The sequence below is a fragment of the Gopherus flavomarginatus genome (genome assembly GCF_025201925.1).
Source record: "Gopherus flavomarginatus isolate rGopFla2 chromosome 13 unlocalized genomic scaffold, rGopFla2.mat.asm SUPER_13_unloc_1, whole genome shotgun sequence".
NCBI classification, from domain to species: Eukaryota; Metazoa; Chordata; order Testudines; family Testudinidae; genus Gopherus; species Gopherus flavomarginatus.
In genome coordinates, this window is record NW_026114609.1 from 4,280,011 (window position 1) to 4,301,513 (window position 21,503).

The 21,503-nt window shown below is 53.3% G+C and overlaps 2 long non-coding RNA genes and 1 other non-coding gene across 4 annotated transcripts in view; 2 read left to right on the top strand and 1 right to left on the bottom strand.

The window, feature by feature from the left end:
- Positions 1 to 900, bottom strand: part of LOC127040995 (uncharacterized) — a 401,696-nt gene extending 400,796 nt beyond the window's left edge. Inside the window, exons 1-2 of the long non-coding RNA XR_007771572.1 lie at positions 707 to 900; positions 367 to 501 (exon numbers count right to left, since the gene is read on the bottom strand). This is a non-coding gene — a long non-coding RNA (uncharacterized LOC127040995). The remainder of the gene's footprint in view (positions 1 to 366; positions 502 to 706) is intronic.
- The window catches only part of LOC127041005 (uncharacterized), a 367,956-nt gene that overhangs the window by 294,162 nt on the left and 52,291 nt on the right, over positions 1 to 21,503 (top strand). The gene's annotated exons all lie outside the window — the stretch shown is intronic.
- On the top strand, positions 10,833 to 10,914 carry TRNAS-UGA (transfer RNA serine (anticodon UGA)). The gene has a single exon. It is a non-coding gene; the product is annotated as a tRNA-Ser (tRNA).

Genomic DNA, 21,503 nt, shown 5'->3' on the forward strand with positions numbered 1-21,503 from the left:
ACCCAGCTGAGCCCATAGGAGACTGGTGGGAGGGGGAGCAGAGGAAGAGAATGCAGGCAACTGAACATGACAGGTGTCCATGTAAGGAGAGACAGAGAGCTTGAGTGAAAGTTGGCCAACACAGAGAGAGAAACCTAGGAGGACGAAAGAAATTCACAACAGGGAGTCACTCTCATGGATCCAACTTTCTGCTAGTGAGCACACACCACTCCTGGCCAGAGAGATGATCAGCTCTCGCAAATGGCAACATCATCTCCCCTGAAGCCACAGCTAGTCCGGAAACCCACACCCAGGTAATGGGAAGAACCTGCCTGGAGCCAGGAGGGCTGTGACCAGAGCCCTTCCCAAACCAGATACACATCTCACCGACAAAGATGTTTACTCTTGTCCCAGTCGGGCAGGTCTTGCCTGGCATCAACAGGATTCACACTGTCACTGCTCTCGATCACTTTCCATCTCACCTCAGGGCTGGACTCCATCCCCGCGACTTCTTTTCCCTTGCTATGAAACACAACATAAGAGGAAAAGAAAAAGCAATGGTGGTGAGGCTCCTCTTCTCACTACTCCCGCACCCCAGGGCTTCGGCTTGAACCCTCCTCCCATTCTGTCATCACAGCTACAATTAGAAATCTGAACCCGGGGCTCACACCTGCTTGTCTCCCCAATCCTAGGCCCTGTCCAGCATGTCTCCCTCCACAGAACTTACCTGGCCTCATCTTAGACTCCATCTTCATATTGCTCTTCTCCTTCCCACAGCTCCTGCTCTGCTCCTCAGACCTGTCTGTCTCAGCTCTGCAGGCAGAGGGGAAGGGGCATGATGGGAACACACACGCCCCATTCCAGACACCACACAGCATCCACAGGGCTACCAAAACACCTCATCTTCGGCCAAAACCACACCCCACCCCGAGAGAGGAAAAAGCCTTTGTGAGCACAGCACACACAAGACAGGAAAAGATTAACACCCACACCCAGCCCAGCCAAAGTGGGAGCTTCCTCACCTTCCCGGCCACAGGTTCATTGGGCTCATGGAAGGAGAAGTTTGGTGGGCTGTGGGGGTCCCTGAAGAACTAGCTCAGCATGTGAATGACTGGGATGTATGTGGAAGCCTGACTGTGGGTTGGGGTGTCCAGGAGGACGTAAGGGAAGGGAATAGGGGGATTAGGGATAGAGAAGAGTGGCGTTATCAAGGAGCATTGTGGGAATGTGGGATTTAGAGAGCCCAGAGTGGATGGGTGATGGTGGGTTGGACAACCCCACAGTGGTTGAAAAGGGGAACCTGGCAGGTTTGGGTGTAGCAGAGATTGAAGATGAGGAACCTCACACCCTGGGGATGGACTGGGGGAGTGGGAGGATGGGAAAGTGGGGCCCAGTAATGAGAAATGGGTTGGAGGCAATTAGGGGGTGGGGCGCTGAGGACGGGGATGGGGGGGGAGGAGGAAGACGAAGGGGGGGCAAGGTGCTGAGGACGGGAAGGAGGATGTGGGAGATGGAGCAAGAGGAGGTCGGTGTCCGGGTGCTGAGGACGGCGGGGGAGGAGGAGGTCGGGGCGAAGGGAAAGGGCAGGTAGAGTGTACACGATGGGGGGGGGATGCTGGGGGCTGAGGGATCCCCATAGATGGGGGTGGGGCTGGCGAGAGGATCACAACAGATGGGGGGACACTGGGAGGCAGGTTGGGGGGGCTTGAAGGCCCCGCGGCCCCAGGCTGCCACTTGTGGGGCTGCTCCCAGGCAGCTCTGCCCCCCCTCACCTGTTACCCCCAGGCCCAGCCGGGGGGGGGGGTGTGTGAAGCCCTTTCACTCGCGCTGCCTCTGCCCTGTGCCCCCCCCCCGCCCGGCTCCCACGGGCCCGGGGCTGCTCCCGGGGCAGGGGCTGGGCCTGGCGCCTGGAACTGGGTGTCTGAGCCCCCGGCCCCCCCCGTGCAGAGCCGCCACTCCCAGTCCCGCCTCAGCGCCCCTCAGCCCGGCCCCGCCCGCCGGCTGCCCCCGAGCCCGCGTCCCCCCAGCAGCGCTGGGGCGGGTCCCACTGGTGCCCCCCCCGGCTCCCCATGGGGAGGGGGCGGGGGCAGCGAAGCCTCGGGGCGAGGGAACCAGGCCCGCACCCCACGCGCCGAGTCTCTGTCCCGCGCTTTCTCCGCCAACCAGGGAGCGGGGAGGGGCGCGGCGAACTGACGAGCTACGGCCCCTGCTCCAATAGAGGCCACGTGTGAGAGGGAGAACTACGCTTCCCAGTGTGCACCGGGAGGGGGCGCGTTGCCTGAGCAACTGGTCGTCACTTCCGCTCTGAGACAAGCCAGGAACTACAACTCCCAGCGTGCCCCGGGGCGCTTCCGTCCTCTCGAGCCCAAGTGAGGGCGGGTCCCTGGGTCAGCGCGGTGCCCCACAGTGGGCGGGGCCGGGGAAGGGAGTGGAGAGGAGATTAGGGGGTAGAGTGGGGGAGGGGCTGGGGGGTCTCCTGCCCAAGAGGCAAGTCCAGGAGCTGGTGTCAGGCAGCAGGTCACTTGTGGGCCCCAAGCGTCCGATCTGGAAACAGCTGCCTGTCCCCACGCCCGGGGACTGCGCGTGGCTGGCAACTGTCTCCTTGTACCTGAGAATTATCCATACACCCCAGGGGTGAGAGCCCTGCTCTCCCCTGTCAGTGCCTGGGGCACAGAGCCATGTGTACGAGTCACTCTCTGTGCGGGGATGTCAGTTCGTACAGACTTTGCTGGTGCTTTTTCTGTAGCCTGTGGTAAAATGAGGCAATTAACTAGATGCATTGACGGAAGTTCTCTGCGTACCCTCAGAGGTACATGTACCCCTGGTTGAGAACCACTGATGTAGGGGAACCCAGGCCCACCCCCCTATTCTGACTTCCAACCCCGTACTCTGGGCAGCTGGTTCTGCTTTGCTTACCTTGCATCAGCCTCAAGTCAGCTTCACTGGGTCACCAGTTCCAGCATGGCCAGGCGTCAGAGAGAGGAAGTTTCCTCTCAGCTGTAAAAGCAGCAAGGGCTCCATGAGGGGTCGGTGCTGCTGGAGAAATTATTCACACTTTCTCTAGTCTCCTTTTCAGATTTTGCCCCATTTTCTCTTTAATTCTCCAATGTTAATTTAACAATCTCAGATTTGGGATATTTTCACACCCGTTTGACCTGCAGCAAATTTTCTTCCTTTCTTTGGGAAATTGTCCTGAATCATTCCCCAAATGAGAAGGGGCTTAATGGATGCAGATGGCAGAGCCCTGAGACACAGCTGCCTCTGGGGTGGGCTGGGGTGGCCATTCTCTGCTGGAAAGGAAGGGGACAGAAGGAAAAAGTCCGCAGTGGAGACTGTCCAGCACAAGGTTACGCAGTCCTGGCTACTGCTACACCCAATTGCCAGTCACCTGCCTGCCCCTGCTTCTCCCTCCTTCCCACTGCCAGGAAGTTTTCCTGCTCCACACTCCCCTCACGTACCCTCTTAAAGCACCTCCTCAAAGGGCTCCCTGCTGCCATGTGAATGGTGGGTGGGTGGGGGTGGGAAGGGGAATTATTGCTGTCTGTTAATTGAACTTCCACTGTCCAATTACTCTCACTTAATATAAAATATCTTCATATTCGGGTGGTTTTCTCTCATTAGCAAATTTTTCTTTTTAGACCCATTTCTTCCCCAGTTCTCAAAGATACATATAAAATATCCTGTGTGCAGTGCTGTAGTAGGCAGGGTGGTCCCAGGGTATTGGAGGCTTCCCCCTTGGTTTGTATACAAATGTTCGGTGTTATTCTCCAGCCCATTCCTTATGAATACTAACACGATGTTAACTTTTTTGCTGGCGGCTGTGAATTGAGTGGAGCTTTTAATTGATCTGTCTACAGCAACATGCAGATCCCGTTCTTGGGTTGTGTAGTCGATAACCTGTTCTGCTGCCGTCGCTAGGTGTAATGCACGTTCAGCACGGGTTTCTCCCCTCTTCCCTTTTTGTATTTCCTCTCCCTACTAGTGTTGGAGCGTCCTTCTTCTCAGGTTAGTGTATTAATGATCTCATCTTGGGGTCATATGTGTCAATTCGTTGCTACGTCTTCAGAGAACTATCCATGATGACTCCAAGATCTCTTTCCTGATTAGTTGTAGCTAAATTAACCCCCATCGTATTGTATGTATAGTTGGGGCTATGTTTTTCCAACGTGACATTTATCCACATTAAATTTCATTTGTCATTTTGTTGCCCAATCACTTAGTTTTGTGAGATCTTTTTGAAGTTCTTTGCAGTCTGCTTTGGTCTTAACTATCTTGAGCAGTTTAGTATCGTCTGTGAACTTTGCCACCTCACTCTTTACCCCTTTCTCCAAATCATTTATGAATAAGTTGAATAGGATTGGTCCTAGGGCTGACCTAGGAAAATGACAGCAGCAAGATGGAGTCTGGAGTCACATGGGCAGGTCACATGTCCATGCATGATTCAATTTGCAGGCCTACGCCATTGTTTACATGTTAGTTTGAATGTTCCCAGGAAAGCTCAGATGTGGATTGGCATTTTCCAAAATCCATTGTCAGTGAAGCGTTTCTTGATTGGGCACTTAACTGAGAATAGTCCTTTCTCAACAAGCTGACCAAATGCATCACTGAGGCTACTTGAAATCAAATACCTTTGAGATACAAGTACATAGCCCATATTCATAACTTCATATACAAAAATGGTACACACATACAGCTAGTATAATTATAACCAGCAAATCATAACCTTGTCACAGACACCTCACACGACAACTTTTGCACAATATTTGCTGCAAATATATAACAGTGGTGGCAGCAATGATCTATATGGTCCCAGTTGATATTAATAATGTCAGCCTACAGAGAAGTGAGAGGGAGGCGTTTTCTAGCCGGTGTTTCTCCTACATTTCTCCATTGCCGCTTGGGCGGAGGCGGCAATGGAGCAAAACACGCCTGGCTGAAGATTTTGCGTTCGGCCTTAAGGATTAAGCCTGAGCCTCCGGCATGGGTGTTGGGAGATAGATTTCTGAGTCGCACCCAGCACAGTCTTCAGGCCTGAGCTGAAACCACTGAGGCCAAGAGAGATGGGTTTGAGGTAGCCTTTGAGGCTCCCAGCAGGTCTTGAGGAGCAAGGGGTTATCGCCATCCCTGGGTGGGCTCAAACCACCATCCTTTCGATTAACAGCAAAACACACTGACCCATTGCGCCACAGAGACACATGTCTGCTGTTACCAAGGCTGCTGCCTAGCAGCCTGCGCATCTGCCTGCCAGCGCTAGAGCTCGCAAGGCAAGTGTGGGTGCTGGACATTGTAGGTAAAGAGCCAGCAAAGTGACACAGGAGAAGCCTGCTGGGTCCATAACCCAAAGGTCGATGAATCAAAACCGTCTTCTGCTAGGCATGTGCTTGTTTCTTTTTGCTTGGGGCCTTCAAGGGAGGAGGCAACCAGCAGAGCATTGAGAGCCTAGGCCATGAGGCAAGAGGTGGCTGAGGTGTCGGCCTGCCAGGGAGCCCGGCACCTCGGGCTGCCTGGGCTGAAGGATTTTTTTAATTTCTCAAGAAAACTTTGTGGTTTTCAATGGAAATGTAAACCCAAAGCTAAAATGTTGAGGATTTTTTTTTTCATTGTTGCAACCCCCCCAGTGAAAATGAGTGGGTTGTGTTGACTTGTTCACTGTCCATCCCTTTTCTTTTCCTAGACTCAGGTCTACAGAGTGTCAGTCCTACTGAGCCTCAGGCCATGGTCTCCAAGGTTTTGGAAATGTACCGACCTGTCCTGGACATGGTCTCTGCCAGCTCATGTGACGCTGGCTTTGCTGAGCCTGCTACTGGGGAAGAGGGAAACTTTGTCTCTCAACTGGACGTTCCCTTCAGATGCCCAGTCTTCAGTGTGGCTTGAATGTCCATGGATCAGGGTTCACTGACCCAAGAGATCGCTTTAAAAGATATGAACATTTTCACAAACACACTGACTGTCTCAATTTTCTATTTCTTGGTAACATTTCATGGATCTTTTGGAGTTGAATTGGTAAAAAAATACAGGAAATCAGGGTGTTACCAAAAGGATATAATATAAAGTTTGCAGTTAAAGGTACAGAAAGGAGCTGAAAAGGCAGCTGCAGACTTTAAGACTGTTTCTTTAAGCAAGAGGGGGCAGTCAATGTGACCCCAAAAACCTTGGGACTCATAATCTGATAGGGCAGAGAGGAACTTTGTTTGCAGTGTCTTTCAGCCTATGTTTGGGACTGTGAGAGATCTGCGAAGAATGGGACTACGATCCCCACCATTTCCTTCCCCGCTGCACTTCCCTTTCCTCTGGCCAGATCAAGGGAACAGTCCTGAAGCAGGAAAGGGCCAGGCTGTTGTGGAAAGTGGTGGCCATGTGGCAGGCGAGGAGCTGCAGAGAGCTGGATGCAGAGGGCAATCCCCGGGAATGGATGCAGAGCCACATGTGGAACAGGCTGTGACTCCCAGAGCTTACAGCTGGCTGCAGGTCTGGGTGGGGTTCTGGGGGAGCAGCAGCGGCTGGGCAGGGAGCCAGTACAGAGCAGCTCCAATGAGAGACACAAAGTGAACCTGGCCTGGAAACCTGCAGGCTCCAATTTGCTTGGCTAGAGATTGGAGTGGAGAGGTCACCCCAGGCTTTAGGCCTGAAGTAGGGTTACCAACTTTCCGCACAAAACCAAACAGCCTAACCCCGCCCCTTCCCCAAGGCCCCGCCTCTGCCCCAAGGCCCCGCCCCTGATTCACTACATTCCCCCTCCCTCGGTGGCTCGCTCTTCCCCACCCTCACTCACTGTCACTGGGCTGGGCAGGGGGTTGGGGTGCGGGAGGGGGTGAGGGTCCTAATGGGGGGTGAGGGCCAGAAATGAGGGGTTCAGGGTACAGGAAGGGGCTCCGGGCTGGGCAGGGGGTTGGGGTGTGGTAGGGGGTGGGGGTTCTAATGTGGGGTGAAGTCCAGAAATGAGGGGTTCAGGGTACGGGAAGGGGCTTCGGGCTGGAATAGAGGGTGGAGATGCGGGAGGGGGTGAGGGTTCTAATATGGGGTGAGGGCCAGAACTGAGGGGTTCAGGGTATGGGAAGGGGCTCTGGGCTGGGCAGGGGGTTGGGGTGTAGGAGAGGGGTGAGGGCTCTAATGGGGGGTGAAGGCCAGGAGTGAGGGGTTCAGGGTACAGGAAGGGGCTCTGGGCTGCAACAGGGGGTGGGGGGTGGGACTGGGTGAGGGCTCTAAAGGGGCGTGAAGGGCAGGAATGAGGGTTTCAGGGTACAGGAAGGGGCTCCGGGCTGGGCAGGGGGTTGGGGTGCAGGAAGGGGTGAGGGCTCCGGCTGGGGGTGTGTGTAACCTTCCCCTTTCCCTAGCCATGTGTCTGAGCCACCAGGGCCAGCACATACAAGGCCTCGCTGCTGAAGCACTGACAGTGTCCAGTGACGCTACACCTGGCCCTCTACTGACAGCTCAGGGGTTTGGCATCCTCTGGCACTGAGACGCCACAATAATTACAGGGTTATTTCTAATGGGTTAAAGCAGAACTTGTGCTGAGATTAACACGTCTCTCGCGGGTCTGGGGGTTTTACAGCACGAACTGGCTCTGCGTGTGGGTACAGTGCATGTGTTTGAGTGATACCAACACGGCAGAAACACACAACTCTCCATCCTGGGGGTTTCCATCCCGCCTCATTCTTTCCACGGGGGTCACTGGCCCGGCTCCTCTACGGCCAGATGTCCTGATGGGCAGCAGTCGGGATGTTGGGAGAGGTTCTGTTTTCTGTGGCTAGTGACAGCCCCAAAGTGACTCCCACCAGCCCCCATTGCTTTGCGCTGCAGCTGCCAGTCTCTGAATCCTGGCCTGGAATTCGATTGGAACGATGCTCCTGGGAGCTGGAGAGACCACGAGTCAGACACTGCAACATTGTAGCCAGAACATCCATGTCTAGATTTTAAGGCCAGTCAAGACAACTAAATAATCCTGTCTACCCTCCATACACGTGACAGGCCACAAAGTCCTCCCTGCACTGAGCCCAACCACCGGGATTAAACCAAAATATTCCAGCCCTTAGGAGAATATCCTGTTGTGTGCCACAGGCAGAGCATAGGAGAGGCAGAGGGGTACCAATACGGGAGGCCCCTTCACTGGAATTGATTTGGTGAGATGTACCCAGCTGATCCTGGCAAGTGAGTTGTGCCCCATGCCGCAGAGAATGACAAAAACTCCAACATCCCTGCCAGTGTGAGCTGGGGGAAATTCCTTCCTGACCCCAGCAATGGAGATCACGGAGACCCAGAGCATGAAAGCAAGGCCACCAGCAAAGCACCGGAGAGAAATGGTTTTCTATCTCACCTGTGAGCACTTTCTTCAGCCCCAGCCCCCCGTCCCCTCCTGCCACTCCTATGTGGGATGGAGAATCCATCATTGCCCTGGGTACTTTGTTCCAGTGTTTAATCACTCAATTGCAAATGTGTTCCTTATTTCTCATTTTAGTTATTCTGCCATTAAATTCCAGCCACTGGTTCTTGTTCTGCCTTTTGCTGCTAGGTTAAAGAGCCCTTCAGTACCCAGGGTTTCTCTTTGGGAGGGGATTTACGCATTGTCATCAAGTGACCTCTTGGTCTTCTCTGTGATAAACTGAGCAGACTGAGCTCTTGTCTCGCACTGGAAGGCAACTTTTCAGCACTTTTTTTCCTCTTCTCTGCCCCCCCGTCCAATTTTTCATTCTTCATCTTAAAATGTGGCCAGGACACCTGTGTGCAAAAGTCCAGTGTTGGTCTGACCAGTGTTATACAGAGATAACACTAGTGCCCTATATCTAGTCACTTCTCCTGCCTGTACATCCAAGGACGACCACAGCATCGCACGGGGATTTCATGCTGAGTTGTTTGTCCATTATGACACCTAAACCCTTCTCTGAGTCACAGCAGTCTGGCCTTACTCGTTAGTAAAGCTCAGTGTGTTTGAATGGCCACAGCTTCCCAAGTGCTCCGTAACATGCACAAGGGATTCCCCTCCTCAGTCACCTTCACCTGCTGCTGGTCTCTTTTCTCTTTCTTCTTCTCCAGGATCCGCATGTGTCATTGTGGGGGGAGTTCTCCTTCTCTCTTTGCCTGGGAGCGATGTGACGCCCCGGATGGACTGACCAAACCCAGGATTCCTTCAGCCTGAAAGCAGAGGGGAGCCTTCACCCGCTCCCTTTTTAAGGCTCCAGTCCCAGGTCCTAAATTCCCTGCCAAAGCACAAAAATCCACCCTGAGCCCAACTCCTCTCTCGGTGGTGATTTTCTTTCTCCCACAAATCTGTCTTGAGGACACAGCCCTGGGAACAGGTGAATACAACCCCTGAGATTTCCCTTCGCAGCCTGCAAGGGGCAGTTCACCCTATTAAACAGCTCGGGAATGTCGTCTTTTTCTTTTCTCCTTTCAAAAGTAACTTCTTGTATTTCTAGTCTCTTTATATGATCCCTCGATTTGCTGCTTCCAATTCTCTGCTGTACACGCCAGCACTGGATCGAGTGAGGTGCCTGGACCCATCCTGTACTAGGTACATGGGGGACTTGCAGGATCAGACCCTAAAATCACTTTGGAGGGAAATTCTAACCCCACCCAACCTCGACCTGTTCCTGGGAGGTGTCAGTACGGACCCAGGCTGCCGAGCACCATGGAGTGAAGAGACCAATTTTATCAGTAAGTCAGACCCCCCAGCTGCCCGCTGCCTGGATCACCTCCCCCCAGGTGACACGAGCCACCCTCCAGAGCCATTGCTGGGCCCCAGGGGACAGCCACACAAGCCATGGGGATTGGCAGCTCCCAGGAATCTTGGCAACAAATCTCCAGGCCGGAGGGTTTCCCCTAGTGCCTGATCCACCCTCAGGGTCCAGCCAGCCAGCAGCCTCCACCCAAGGCTAGTGTGCTAATAGCAGCAGCATGGCTGGGGGGCTCAGCCGGTGACTGGGGCCAGTCGCCTGAGCATGAACCCAGCCGACCCGAGTCACCAGCCCAACCCACCACGTGGCTCCTGCTGCTACCCCATTAGTGCGTGAGCTCCCATGGACCACGCTGGGGAGATCCCCCAGCTGCAGGGTAGATGCCCCTGAGCACCTGGCAGGGCACAATTCCTGGCTGCGCTGCCCTGCTGAGTTCTCTACTAGGCTGGGTGGATCTGGGGCCAAGGGTGCTGGGTGACAGGGGGCATTGGCTCTGGGGTGGGACTGTCACTTCCCCCCCTGCCCATCCAACACGATCACAGCAAACAAAACCAGCTCAGCCTGCAGGGGAAGAGTTCAGTCCAGGGCCTGGTGCATTCTGGGAGCAGGGACGGTGCAGAGAAAGGGCAGATACAGGGCACCTCTGAACACTCCGCGCAGAACTGCTTGTCCTGACCCACAGCCCCTGTTATCCCAGCCCTGGGCTCCCCTCTCACTGCTCTGCCAGTGCCCCTAACTCCCGATCCACAGACCTCCCCCGCTGTATCTGTGACTTCTGCTACTGAACCAACAATGCGCTGACTCCTCTTGTGAGACATTTCTCTGCACAATACTGCTGCTAATCCAGTTACTGACTCCAGGAAACATTTTCCTTAGCCTGGTTCTGTGTGTCACTGGTTTCTATAGCAAAGATCAGTCCCTGGCCTTGTGGCCCAGACATCCTCATTCACATCAAGCTTCAAGTTGAGAATCATTTCCCATTCCTGCTCTGTGGGAGGGGAGACTTTTAAACGCGCTCTCTGTGTGACTGCACATGGCTAAGCAAAGAGAACAAACCCCAAATCCCCCCTGTGCTTTGGGAACCAGGTTTGGGGTGGGAATTCTGTAGTTCAGATGACTTCATGCTTGGGCATTGTGAGTCTTTACCAGTTTCTCTGGCAGTGGGGCAATTTTGTGCTCACAGCTGTGATGGCTGAGTGGTTAAGACGTTGGAGTTGAAATCCAATAGGGTTCCCCTGCGCAGGTTTGAATCCTGCTCACAGCGAGGCCTGTGTTTTAGCCAGTCTCTAAACTGGGCAATACCTCTCTACAACCCCCTGAGACACTCTCAATTCTCTCCCCAACCCAAGTAAATTCTGTTCTGCTCTTTTCATAGAGATCCCTGGGACACCACCTCACACTGTGTCCCTGAGGTGTTATGCAAACGCTCAGCACCTGACTCCTCTGCCACTCACCTGGTGCCCCACAGATCAGCCATAGCCCTGGTTCTGCTTCTCTCTCTAGGGTGTGAAAGGAGCCAAGTCAGTGACTCCATGGGTGCTACAGGGCTGCAGAATCAACAGAGAAAAAAAAAAGGTGCACAGCAGCTGCCCCTGTACCTCCCACCTGCTAGCAGGCCTGGCCGACAAGCTCCTCCTCTTCTCCTTCAGCGCCTCCTGCCGGCCATTGATGGGGTGTACTGGAGAAGTGAGGAGAGAAAGAAGTGGCGCAGGGTGGGGTGGGAAGAGATTTGATGGTTTGGGGGCAGGGCCTGTGGTGGAGCAGGCATTGAGCACTGCTCGGGAACTCTCAAAGTCAGCGCCTCTGAGCGCAGAAGCCTTCTCTGAGTCTGAGCTGCCAGGATCCCTGCTGCAGAGCAGGTGCTACAAGTCTCAGCCTCTCTGTCCCACACATGGCTCTGGGCACCACCAGGAATCATTTGGCTCCTGGCACACAAGGCAACATAAAAGCTGAGTCCCTGTACAGCAGCTCAAACCCTGGCCCCTCCCATTAAGAGCCTGATACTCTACTGACTGAGCTAGCCAGGCTTTCTAAGAGCCTTCACCCCTCCTCTTCTTCTCCACGGCCACTGCCAATTCCTCCTCCTCTTCCTCCCTTCTGCACCTGAGGGTCACTAAATCTCCTCACCTAGACAGCCAGCCCATCCACTGCACTCCAATCCCCCATGCCTGAGCCTCCCTGCCAAGGTCCTGCACCTGGCTCCATAGAATTAATTCTCACGTGTCGCTGGGAACTCTACATCTTGTGCCCAGAGAGTCTCGGCCCCACTCAGTAGAAGACCCGAGAAACATAGTGTCTGCCTTTTCTAAAGAAGGGCTTGGAGGGGCTTTTTTCATGTGGCCTAATGGATAAGGTGTCTGATTTTGGGTCAGAAGATTGAGGGTTCAAGTCTCTTTATGGTTGTGTTTCTGCAGTTTTACTTTCGTGCTGAAAGTCCTGCTTCCATCAGGTCTGGAAACTCTTCTTGGCCACTCAGGCCAATGCTCTGGCTTCAGCTAGAGCCCCAGGAAGGAGTTGGGGGTTGGGTGTCACAAAGGCTGAGGCATGAGCCCCAAGTCCTTCCAGTCTAGCCTTTGCCATTCCTGACTTGCCAAAGATAATGGGCGGCTGGCCAGGCTGGCGTGTAGAGCAGTTTCCCTCTTCCAAGTGTGCGCCTGTCCCTGTGCTGGAGGGGGCTTGGTGAATAGCACCTTGGGAGCCTGGGTGTTTCTCTGCTTCTCGCCAGCTGGGGAAAAGCCTCTTGGGGTAAAATCTCCTGCCCCACTGCAAAAGTGAGCACCTGAGTGGGAACAGACAGAGGTCACACCAGAGGGCTGGCCCTGCTTTCCTACCTTCTTCTGATGTTGGCCACAGAGCATCAGCAGCTGCCCTGCATGCTGGTCTGCGGGTCGCTTTCAGTGGGTGTTTGGCATGGCAGGAAGCAGCCTGGCTGGGGGTCTTTGTGGCTGTCTGCTGGCCATTCATAGGCATGGTTGTCCCCTCCTCTAGCCCCGCCTTCTGTTGCTCAGTGGTTTGTAAACATTCCCTTGAAGCTGTCAGCACCAGCCGCCTCTGCTCTAGGTGTCCGGAGGAGGGAAGGTGTGAGGGGCTCCAGGCTGGGCTCCATCTCCCTCCTGCCATGCCCTGACTATTAGTCCCGGCCCTGGCACTCCTTTCTTCAAGCGCCGTGTGGGCCAAAGGAAAAGTGTGGCAGCAAACACAAGGGCAAAACTTGTGGGCATCAGGTGAAGCAGCAAGAATCCCAACCACCAGATCAAACCACAGGACTACAGGCAGCCATAGCCACTTCTACACCCCAGTCCATTGCAGCCATCTCAACCAAAGACCTGGCTCTAGTGGGTGTGAGTCACCCAGCAGAAGGGAAAAGACACTCTTAAACAACTGGAGACAGGGAAATTGAGCACTAGGGTTTTACCACAAACCAGCACAAGGTCCCACTGAGATTTGAACTCTAATTGCAGGATTCAGTCCTGAGTGCTGCCCATTACACCGTAGGGCCATCTTGTGCTTCCTTCTTGGGCTATTGGTGACCCTCACGGGGCTGGCACGTGTAAGGGACTGTTGGCCCTTTACTAAAACTTAGTGAGGTTTTTGGTTGGCTAGTTCCCAGTCTCAATAGAAGGGGGAAGGGTCAATGGGAAATCAGGACCCTGAGACTGACGTGCCCCTGGGGCAATGGTCACCAACTGGTAGGGAACACGTGAGAATTTGTTAATGGAGAAAAATTCCTGGTGAAAATTGGCAAAGCTGTGGAGATTCTGAAAAGTTCCAGTGAATTTACACATGAAAATACAAACAGAGAGACAAACACACAGAGAGAATGAGAAAATCACAGACTGCTCAGGCCCACACAGACATAACAAAAACCAAACCCACACAGCACACAGAGCCATATACACATAAGGGAAAGCCACACAAAACATAGAAAGAACAAATCCACACCAAAAAAATACAGCAAAAGCCCACAACAAGAAAGCACAACAACCACATACCAAAAGAATACAAAGAAAAAGCCAATCTGCATGCAAAAGTCATACACACACGCACAGAAAACTATGCAAGGCATCCACCAAAATCCCACAGGACCCACATGCACATCAACACGACAGACGAAAACCACACCAATGTACAGAAAGCCAGGCAGGGTTTGAGTGTCACAGCGAAGAGGGTGAGCACACAGGTGGTTTGGGGAGCAAAGATTGAGGGAGAGTCGGGGGCAGTGCTCTGGGCTCTGCTTGACCCCTCCTGACACAGGCAGCTGATGGAGAGCAGAGCCTGGTAGATCTGTGGAATCTGCCCTGCTCGCTGTAAAGCAAGGGGACCTCAGTGTCTTCTGAGCTGGAATTGTATTTTCTGCAGGGCAAACTGATTGGCAGAACCCATTTGCTTAAAGAAAACTAGCATTGTATGTGAGGCTTGAACTCACAACTTCAGCATCACTCCGCTCAGCACTGCTACTATAAGTCCTGTGCACTAACCCATTGCACCTCTAATGCCCAACTGAGGGGCTTGTCTCCTTGATTCATGGCTGGATTAGGGGTTGAGGAGGGTTGCATTAGCTAAAACAAATCCATATTAATGGCTACAGAATGGCAGCAGCAGAGGTGGGGAGTCTCCTTCTTTGTGATAGAGATGGTCCTCCCTTCCGTTGCTGAGGGGAAGGTTGGTGCTTTGAGCCCACCCGGTGCTGGAATGTCCCATGGGTGAGATTAACAAGACTCTTGAGAAGAGAAGGGACGGGAAGTCTTTTCTAGTCCTGCCTAGCTCCATTGGTCTCCTGCGGCCCTTTCGGCTCTCTGCTCCCCTGTTGGGGAGATGCAGAGACAAGCCCCCATCTGGGTGAGTCACCGAGAGGCTGTGTCCCATGGAGTGTGTGTGGGAGAGGGGGAGGGTTGGATTGGGCTGAAGGGGAGAAGGTTGTGTGTGACAGTGTGTGGGGGAGGGGGAGGGTGTGTTCCTTAGGATATAAATGATGGAAAACACAAGAGCAGTGACAGCGAAGCCCCGTGTCTCAGTGTTATGACCCTGTGTGGTGCTGCTGTTCACCTTCCCCTCCTATGGTCTCATCTTTCATTGAATCCAGCATTTTTTCACCTGTCATCATCCCAGAGGTGTCCCACATGCCTCAGATACAGAGTGTCCCTCTTAGAGGTGCTGAGAACTGGAACTGATTTGAGCTGCTGGACAGCTCTGCTAGGTTTTTATACATTTGTATAGGAAAATGCTGAGTGTTTAAATTCATTTCAAGCCCCCTGCCCCCATTCAGCGAACTCCTGAACATACTGGAGATGGGTCTGGAAATCTATTTTCATTTGAAAAAGTTTTTAAAGGGAATCTCTTGGATTGTAGCTAGGAACCTATTATCCTACAGGGAAACATTCACCTACGGATCTATACTCACAACAAAGAGTGTCATGTATAGCCCAGAGCAGGAACAGTTTTTAACCTAGGGGTTACTAAACTTTATCTCTGTACAAACACCACAGCTTACAAACTCCCCACCCCTGCTCTGTGTCACCAGAGCACAACGACGACTCTCCTTGGAGCACACACAGCTCCCCAGCTCCGTGCCCGTCAGTCTCTCCAGCATTGCTCCAATCCCTTAAAGCAGGGTCTCAACCTCAATTTACCTTAGGGCCAGTGCCAGTCCTCCAATCCTACCAGTGGGCCAAAAATGTCACTCATACCACTCAGAACCCACCCCCCAAAACTCTGCCTCTCACTTGCCTAAGGCTCTGGAAGGGAGTTTGGGTTGGGGGAGAAGGTCTAGGGTTCAGGCCCTGGGTTGGGGCTGGGGATTGGGATGCAGGAGGGGTGCAGGCTCTGGGGGGAGTCTGAGTGCAGAAGGGGTGAGAGGCTGGTCTCTGGGAGGGAGTTTGGGTGGGGGAGGGGTTCTAGGGTGCAGGCTGTGGGATGGAGTTTGGGTGCAGGGTGCAGGCTCTGGGCTGGGGCAGAGGGTAGAGGGAACAGGAGGAGGGGTGGTGGTGCAGGCTCTGGGAGGGAGATTGGGGTGGACGGGAGGGTGTGCGTGGAGGGAGGAGTGCAGGCTCTGGGAGGGAATTTGGGGGCTGGGATGTGTGGAGGGGGTGCAGGCTCTGGGAGGAAGTTTGTGGGGAGGAGGAGGTATGTGAGGAGGGGGTGGTGGTGCAGGCTCTGGGAGGGAGTCAGTGGCGCAGCGCTTACCTGGGGCTCCAAGGCGGGGTGGGCTGGGGGTCCTCCACATGCTGCTGCCTCCAGGCATCACCCCCGCAGCGTCCCATTGGCTGCAGGGGCTTGTGTGGAGGCACAGCTCTGCCCCGCCCTGCCATCGGGAGGGGCCGGCAGCCACTGGAGCGAGCAGGCAGATGCTGCACTGCTGGGGCCCCTGGGAGGGGAGCCCCTGGGGGCAGCAGGTGGGGCCAAGGGAGTGACCCGGTCCCAAAACTGCTGGAGCCCCATGGGCAAGACCTGGGAACCAGGACTGCCAGCCAGACCAACACCTTTAAGAGGAGGCGTCCCTCTCCCTGTCAAAAACTGATCTTCCTCCTTCCGTTCAGTGACCGCCTGAATTGTTCCTTATCCCGGCAGAGCCAGAGGACTGAAAGCAGCAACATCAAACCCCTGTGTAGCTCGCAGGGATGGACATAAACACTCCTTGGTATCTGAAGAGATGTTCAGCTTTGCCCTTGGTCAACTACAAGGCTAAAGGGAAAGGAGGTGGTGCCAGATATAAAGAGTGAAACACGACACATAGTTATGCCCATGGCTGCAAAATCTTTTTATAGACTTCTTCTTATCATCAGTGTATTGTTTTTTCTGGAGTCTAGGCCTTGACCAAGAAATTTGTACCTTGATAAAATAATCGACTGCCTCTGGTGAAAATAATGGACTTAACACCCACTACAGTGTCCCTACACAGCTACAAGTACTAACAACAGTGGCTGCCTTTTAGCCATAGTTTTAGTCAGGGCAATAAATTGAAACAAACCCCCGTTAAATCATTTCTCAGCCCCAGTCCTTCACCCACATTCCCTAGAATGTTGGGCCACTATGTGGATGTTTCATTTCCTGCCTCTGAAATCAGCTCTGCCCACTGGGGAAGAGTTCAGTCCAGGGCCTGGTGCATTCTGGGAGCAGGGACGGTGCAGAGAAAAGGCAGATACAGGGTAGCTCTGAACACTCTGCACAGAACTTCCTGTCCCGACCCGCAGCCCCAGTTACAGGGGGCTTTTAGCCATAGTTGTAATCAGGCCAATAAATTGAAACAACCTCATTAAATCATTTCTCAGCCCAAGTCCTTCACACACATTTGTTAGGGCATTGGGCCACCATGTGGATGTTGCATTTCCCGCCTCAATTTCACACAGAGATACAATTTCTTTGCACAGATCCGTGAACAGCAAAACATCCCTGTGTCTCTGGTCTGAGCCATGGCATTCGATTCCAGTGAACCCTTCTCTCCTGCAGTGGCGATGGGTAGACAGAGGGGACATGGCACCTGCATCCCTGACAGGGAGATATTGGCTCAGCTCTTTCTTTCTTTCTGCTGCTGTTGTTAGTCCAGGAAACATCAAGGGTGGAATGCAAGGCTGAGTTCATGCACCAGCCCCCAGAAATATTTCAGTGCCCCAGAGAAATCCTGCCCCCTGCTATTGGAATGTTATGGTGGAGATTCGAATAGGAAAGGGACTGTCTGAATTGTCAGAGTGGGGAATGAACAACAATCTATAGCAATGTCGTTCACACAAACACATTCTCATCCTGCTCCAGCCAGAAGGGAAATGGGCAGGAATTCTCGCTGTTCAGCCAAGGACACACTTAAACTGATGCGCAGCCATGAGTGTGCTGGGGAAGCTGGTCTGAGCAAACAATTTGAAGTGACAATTCAGTGAGAACTGAATCATCGTGCTCTACATTGCTCCCTAGCAGCTTCTCCCCCTGCAGAGTCACCCCAGCACTGCAGTGCAGCCCCCAGGGTTCAGCAGGGGCCCTTAGCAAGGACAGTGGGTGCAGCTAACAGCCCGGTGTGCCTGGCCTTGAAGCAGCTGTAAAAAAGTAACACCTCCCCCCCCACAAGTACAGAAACTGAATTCCCCAACTTTAACATCATGACCCCCTGTAGAAAGCCACACATGTCAGTTGTATTTTCACAAGGAGATGCAAAAATCAAGTGACACCAATTTTTAAGTTGAGTAAATAAAGTTGAGGAGATAGTTATTAACCTCACCAAAAAAAGGCTAATTTCCCAAACAATCCTCAAAATGTTACTAATTCCCACCCCTCCTCCACAGGAGCTCTGTGCAGTGTAACTGTTCTGCAGGCAGCTTCCCATTAAATGCTGTTGTGGGACATTCCCAGGCCTGGAAATGTACAAACGACAGAATTTGAAGAGCAAACCTGGCTCCTTGCACCAGGCTGGATTTGAGTGTTTTGTCCCTGTCACTTAGTCTTTGTCAATGGTACAGACGCCATGGGCAGGACTCCAGGCTCTGCTTGAGGGATTCTGGCACAGGGGCTGGTGGGGTAGAAAGGATTGTAGATTCTGACCTGTGCTCTGGAGAGGTAGTAATAAGTGAAGGGGGCATTTTTGTCTCCTCCCCTGCCTCAATGTCCCAGGGCTGGAATTCTACATTCCCCAGGGCCAAATGAGGGGGTGATGCCATGTGGTTAATGAAAAGAGTGCTCCAGGAGAGGTTTGAACTCACAACCTCAGCATAGCTCCTCTCAGCACTGCCCTATAAGTACTGTGCACTAACCAATTGTACCACTAGAACACCTGCTAAGGATGATGCTCTGAGACCCTTAGGTTGATAAAGGCGAGTAGTGACCCCAAAACATTCTCAGTGGAGTTGAGAGCAGGTAGCGACAAGTGTTGTACTTGGTGGGGTGGATTCTTCTTAAGGCTTCCAGGCACCATTTCACCCTTTTGTTCTTCCCTGTGTAATAACAGAGCTGATTAAGACTCACTATAAAGTCTTGCTGCAGACCAACAGATCTGAAATCACTGATAACCAGGCCTAAGCATTAGTCCTGCTTTGGGACAGTGTCTCTCATCCAACAAACTACCCAGTCTGCGCCAGCAGTGAGGCTCCCTCACTAACAGCTGAAATCAGGGAGAGCTGTGTGAAGTGCAGGGCCCCAGGGGTGCCTGAACAGAGGGGAACAACACCCCAGGACTTTTCAAAATGGGAGACCTCTGCCTTGCCACTTTGTAATGACCATAAGGGCGAGTGAGGGGGGAGGCGGCGGAGAGCAGAGCAGGAGGTGGGGTCTTGGGGGGAAGAGGCCGCACAGGAGCGGGGCCTTGGGGAGAAGGAGTGGTGCAGGGGCGTGGCCTCGAGTGGAAGGGATGGAGCTACTGTTCGTGCTCTGGTGGCCACTACTTTTAGGGAGCCTGTTCTGCTCCTGGAGGGACCACAAGACGTCCCAGAGCAGAGAGGGTGGCCAGCAGAGCGGTGACAAGGTGGAACAGCAAGTGGCCAGCAATGTTGCCAGACAGCTGACAAAGAAAGGGGCTTTCCCCCCAGGAGGTTAGAGGTGAACTCTGGGTTTTCATTGATCCAGGGCAGCAGCTGTGGGTGAGGTGCAGTGGAGGGAGAGGCACATCCAAAGAGCTTTTGGTGTCTGGATTTAAGAGCCCGAAGGAAAAGGCCACTGCCCAGCGCACTGTGGATGAGTGTTTTGCTCATAGTGTTGTGTTATGAATCCTGATTGTGGTGTTTTCTCAAGTTAATACAAGGTGATTTTCCTCCTTTTGATTAAAGTTTCTTTTCTACATTCAGTGTGTGTGAGTGGGGAAAGTATCACCTCTTAGAGGGACCCAGTGGCCAGGGTTAGTTTCCCCAGGTTACTGGGTGGGGGCTTAAGCAGATTGTGTGTTGTATTGTTGAAGAGGAGCCCCAAGCACCCAGACAGGGAATTGTAATTTCAACCTTCAGAGTAAGAGCCAGAGGTGCTGCCAGATGAGCTAGCCAGGCCGCCTAAACATATTAACCCCTTTCACCGCAAGAGCAAACACCGGGTACTTCTGTGCTTCTCAGCAGCTGGGGAAAAGCCTCTTGGGGGAAATCCTCCCCTCCTCTTGCCCCACCCTCAGTTGCTCTGTGGCTTTTAAGCCTTCCCTTGGAGCTGTCAGCACCAGCTGCCTCTGCTCCAAATGCCCAGAGGAGGAGAGGTGTGCTGGGGTCCAGCCTGGGACTCTTCCTCCCTCCTGCCTATCCATGACTATTAAACCTGGGCAAGAGGAAGAGGGTGGCAACTGGGCTGTCGACGTGCTCTCTTTCACGTAAATCAGTGTGACTCCTGGCCTATCCCTGCAGAAAGGTGTACCGCATCTGTGTCTGGTGCGAGCTCAGATCAGAGGAACTGGAGGCTACCTCCTGCCCTCCACTGGTTCCACTATGGAGAGACATGTCCTCGAAACCGACCTCACTACAAACCTGCATCAGGGAGTGGTCATCATAGAAGAGTTTCCTCTGACAGTTGGGAAAATGGGACCAGCGGTTCTCAGGCCATCTGAAACAATGAAAATCCACCCCCTACACCAAACACTGTGTAGTCCAGAGGAAGGGAGCCAGTTCCTTTCACACCTTAACTGGGGACCAAAGACACTAATCTAGCAGTAACAAGTGCCATGGAGCACTGCAAATGTGAAGAACAAGACTCCAACCTCATCATTCTTCCCTGGCCAGGAGGGCCAGAAAGACAGGCCCTTCCTCCAATCACCCTCTACCCATCAAGCCACCCTAAAGCTGTTAATGTGCATTTCCTGAATGCACACCATGTCCAAGTCCAGCTTCTCCAAGTCACTGAACATCCTACAATCTCCTCCTGGGCCCTCCAATCCCTGCCACGTTCCACATGGACACTTTTACAGATGCCCCTTCCCCAGTACTGCCCTCGCTCAGCTGTGGAGAGGAGCTTTTGTCCCCAGTCCCTGCCCCCTCTGGCACCATCTCCGAGGGCCACCCTGCCTCACTCTCTTCCCACCATATTGGGTCAACCAATAAGTCACATGGGAAATACAGCTCCCGTCTCTGATTTTAAAAGGTCAGCTGGGCCAACTGGGGCAGAAGTCCATGCTCCATTGTCTTGCTGGGGATCTCAAAATCAGGGATTCACCTCAGGTAAAGGTGCTGCTGCGCTCCCAGAAAACAAGCCACCACCGCACACAGAAAGACAAAAGGACTGTTAAAGTTGAGGATTGAACCAGGGACTTTGAGATTTTCATGCTAATGCTTGCCCAACTGAGCTATTTTGGCACCTGGATGATGGCATTTTGGCCTGCTATGTCTTGGTCTGGGATGTTTTTGTCAGCCATGGCCATGGCACACAAAAAGGACGTCATTGTGAGTGGCCCACGAAGACAAGAGTCGCTTTTGCCTGCCATGCTCAGCTTGACTTGCTTCCTCACACCCTTCCTGCCTTAGTTCCCGGGTTGACCTGGTGGCAGAAGGGGACTGGGGGCCAGTGATGTGGGGAGGAATTTGAGCTGGACCATGAGCTAGACTAGACCCTGACAGTAAGAGTCTGGCCACCACTTGCTGCCCCACCTTGTTATCCTGGCTTCCCCCACTGGACGTCATTTAGGAAGGGAAGTGGGGCTTCTACCTCCCCTCCCCGATTTTCACATCACAGAGGAGCACAAACAGGAAAACAAATGGCTGCTCCATACTTCTCCCACGAGAGGAACCAGACGACCTTAGCTGTGGTGAGTAAGAAGTGTCTCTTGGCTGACAGGGCCTGTCCTCGAGGAGCAGGAACAGCAGCTGACACCTCCCCCTTGGCTCCACGCTGTGGTAAATGCTCATTGCCTGGCTGCGTGGGTGAATGCTGCTCTGGGCTCTGGAGAAAGTCTGTATTGGTCTGTCAACC